This window comes from Aegilops tauschii, chromosome 2 (assembly GCF_002575655.3).
Source record: "Aegilops tauschii subsp. strangulata cultivar AL8/78 chromosome 2, Aet v6.0, whole genome shotgun sequence".
In the NCBI taxonomy this organism is placed as follows: domain Eukaryota; kingdom Viridiplantae; phylum Streptophyta; class Magnoliopsida; order Poales; family Poaceae; genus Aegilops; species Aegilops tauschii.
Window position 1 is genome coordinate 370,512,626 of NC_053036.3, and position 3,940 is coordinate 370,516,565.

General features: G+C 45.5%; 1 long non-coding RNA gene across 1 annotated transcript; it reads left to right on the forward strand.

Moving 5' to 3' along the window:
• Nucleotides 1–1,113: 1,113 nt before the first annotated feature.
• Nucleotides 1,114–3,241, forward strand: LOC109774567 (uncharacterized). The gene is made up of 3 exons (XR_002235607.4): nucleotides 1,114–1,296; nucleotides 1,382–1,450; nucleotides 1,563–3,241. It is a non-coding gene; the product is annotated as an uncharacterized lncRNA (long non-coding RNA).
• Nucleotides 3,242–3,940: the final 699 nt, after the last annotated feature.

Below are 3,940 nucleotides of genomic sequence, written 5' to 3' on the forward strand. Positions count from 1 at the left end.
CGCTCCTTGGTAAGTTGGTCCTCGAAGAAGCAAAATTGTGTCTCCCTCTCCACCGCCGAAGCCGAATACATTGCGACCGCCAGTTTTGCAAATCAATTACTATGGACGAGGCAAACTTTGAAGGCTTATGGTGTCACCTATAGACATGTGGATCTTCTATGTGATAATGAAAGTGCCATCAAGATTGCTGAGAATCCCATTGATCATCTTCGCACCAAGCACATTGATATTAGGTATCACTTCTTGAGAGACCATGTGCAAAAAGGTGACATTGACATTGCTCATGTTGGTATAGATATGCAACTTGCACACACTTTCACCAAACCATTGGATGAAGCAAGTTTTTGTCAACTTAGGCGTAAACTTGGTATCTTGGAGCTTGACAACATTATGTGAAGTCTAGTACCCATGCATGCATTTACTTCATCTCTTGTCTTGATGTAGGCATGTATTTAGGGGGAGACGTTCAACTCATGAGTTCTCTCACCCTATATGATGCAGAAATAAACCAAACACTCTCAAAGTCACTATGTCATCACTATGTGACCATGGTACTTTAAATGATGGAGTTGTGACGATGGGCTCAAGTATCTTATCCTTGCAGCACCATACCACAGTTACTCAAACATGGTGGACTAGGCCACCACCCAATATTTAGAGCAGCCTACTTAGTTTATCTCGGGTCATCATTTCTTTGTTATATGATCATGTTCTTTGTGCTCTTTGTGCCACATCTTATAATCAAAACACTATTTGCGTGTCTAGCTAAAAACTATGTGAGATTCATCATATATAAATATATAATTTCAGTTATGTGAGTTTCATTCGACACCAGATTTCAATATATCCTTCTGTCGTCATTGTCATTTGACACCGGATTTCTGACATATGTCAGACGTCCGGTGACCCACAGCAACCGGTCGAGCGGCACCACTCAGATGTCCGGTCGTTGTGCAGATTTCCTCGTCGTTCCTCAGTAGTCATCCTGCTCTCAGACGTCCGGGGGTCTCCGGTCATCCGTTACCTAACTTATCTGGCGCACTCATCAGCTCCCGGACGTCTGACATCTGTTGGTCATCCGGTAAAATCCGCGACCCATATAAAAACGGGGAAGGGGATTGACCGGGCCGTTACCCTACCTTTCTCCCCTTTCCCATCCCTTTCCTCTGTCCGCCGCCGTGCCGCCTGGGGGCGGATTCGTCGCGCCGCTGCTTGGGAGCCTAGCCGTCGCCATAGTCTGGCGCTGCCGGACAGATCCTCCGCCGATCTGGTCCTCCCTCACCTCGATCCAGCTCGGTACTTCCCCTGTCCCCCGTCTCCTCCCATCGTTCGTTCTTGCGCATTGTGGTGATCCCCTTTTCACTATTGGACTTCTCTGTAGGTGGCTGACCAAACCATGCTGAAATTCAAGCACACCACTCACAAAAAACCTGGGGCTCGTCGGCTCGCGGTAATATTATTACCCTATTCATATCCTTGTGGTCTCTCATTTACCCGATTCCTCGTTTCCTTGTGATAATGAGTATCCCCTGTTCCTGCTGATTTTCAACATCTCGTCGCAGTGGCTCAGATGACTTGCGAGCGCGTCTTCGTCCGTGCAAGCAGGCTGGGAAACAACCTATCTACAAGGATACTTCTTCACCTGAAGGATCTGACTAAGAAGAGGAGATGCAATACAAAGAACCGATAGAGTATGTTGTTGTTCGGGCAAATGTTCCCAAGCCTGGAACACGGAAGCCCTCCTACATGCCTCCTCCACCTCCAAATCAGCCTCCCGGTGATGCTCGCCACATTTCTTTTGAGCCTCCTCCATCTCTAGGTCACAAAATCAAGGATTTCACTTTAGTCTCCAAACCTGCCTACCTTAAGTTTCATCGCGATGTTGACCAATTTTGTGTTGAGCATGACTCGATGGATTCTCGTTTTTGTACAAATGTTCAGGAAGACATTTTCACCACAGTCATTGTTCCTAAGGGGTTGTCTGTTCATCACTATGTTGACTTAGAGCATATCCGTTCTCACCCCATGAAATATCCAGGAGCCATTGAACTCGTTGAGTCCTCTGGTCTTGCTGCTCCGTTTGCTCTTCACCATGATTACAATCATGCGGCTATTCATCAGTTTTGTGCCACGTGTTTCTTTGGTCCTGACAAGACCATCACCTGGATGACCTCTGACACCAAGCTCACCGCCTCTTATGCTCAGTTTGTTGCCGCTCTTGGGTTTCCTGACACTGGGTTCAAAATCCATAAGTCTGACCGAAATCATGCACCCAAAAACATTGAGGCCAGTGGCTATCTTCTCAAACCTCGTAGTGAGCTTGATGAAGTGGAAAAGGGCAGAGATCTCAATCAAGTATCTATTTGGCGATCTCCCTTTTTCATTATCTATCAGTGTGTCATTTTCACCATCTATCCGAAGATGGGTGACAAAGGGTCCTATAATGGGTATTGTACTGATCTCATGTATTATCTCTTTGAGCATCCCAACGGAAAGATCAATGTTCCTCACTTCCTGTGGCATGAGATTCGTCTTGCTAGTCTTTAGTACAAGCGGGCCTTTCCTCATGCTCCTTTTCTTCAGGCCTTCACTGAGAGTATTGCTCCTTTTCCCATTGCTCGGACTCATGTCCATCCGCGGTGGGTCATTCCACCTCATATGGTGGATGATTGGGCTCCCAAGAAATCCACATCTGCTCGACGGTCTGCTGCCCAGTCTCACCCTACTCCCCCTAGCTCGGGGTGTTTCGGCCGCATTGCTCGCTTTCTCGGGAAGGCCCATTCAGCCATGATGAAGGCCTTCTCCTTCCACTATTCACAAAACTACGATGTGGTCACTCGCATGGTCTCTTCTAAGAATGCTTTGAAGGCTCGTCTGAGAGCCTCCGGAGCCACAGATGTGAGTTAGGATGAGCGTATTCCTGAGGCTCCTCCTTCCGACTTTGGTTTTCCTTCTGGCCCTGAATGGGCTGATTTCTTTGACGAGGCAGGAGGCAGTGGTGCCCACGGCGACGACGATGACAGTGATGATCTCTGACGGTGTGGTGGCTTTCTCGGTGCTTTCCCCTTTTCGGTACTTGATGCCAAGGGGGAGGAAATTTATCATAGAATTGTTTTACCTCTCTACTATTTATGTATGATGAGCCATTATGTTACGATGAACCAATATGTTGAGCTCGTTGGACCATTATGTTTTATGTTTTAAGTTGAACCACTATGCTGTGATATATGTGTTCTTAACATTATGCTATCTATGTATGTTGAGATGAGATCTATTGTGTATTATTTGTATGATGCCATTCTATGCTATGAAATGTTCTATGTGCCCTTTTATCAAGTAATTATGAGCTCATGACCATATTCAGTTTCACTATGCATACAATAAGGGGGAGTTCTGTTACAAATCTCTCATAAGCTTCATAAGTCTATTTATTTTGAGAGCTATATGTATGTTGTCATCAACTACCAAAAGGAGGATATTGAAAGTGTAATCATGCCCTTAATCATATTTTGATAGTTGTTGACAACATACATATAGGGAACTAATCAATTCTGTCAAGTGCATCTCAGGTTTTGTTCCCGAAAGATATTAGTGTGGTTCAAAACTGACATATTCAAGATACTCAAAGGAAGGTGTACGTAAAACAAGACACAAAGCTTTAGATCCATATCTGTTTTCCTTTCATTTGAGTATAGGGATTTAGCACTATTAAGAGGGGATCACTGGTTCTCGCAAAAAACTTGCTCAAAATCTAGGATAAGATCTCTTAAAAAGTGTTCCTATCTTAGCTATGCTATTTGGCCTCTGTTTTCATTCGGACGATCGAAGGTCTCTGGACGTCCGGTGCTTCCCAGTCCTCCGGATATCCGGTGCTCTCCGGATGTCCGGTGGCATGCACAGAATAGAAACTCTCAGATTTCGGGTCCTTTAGGACGACCGG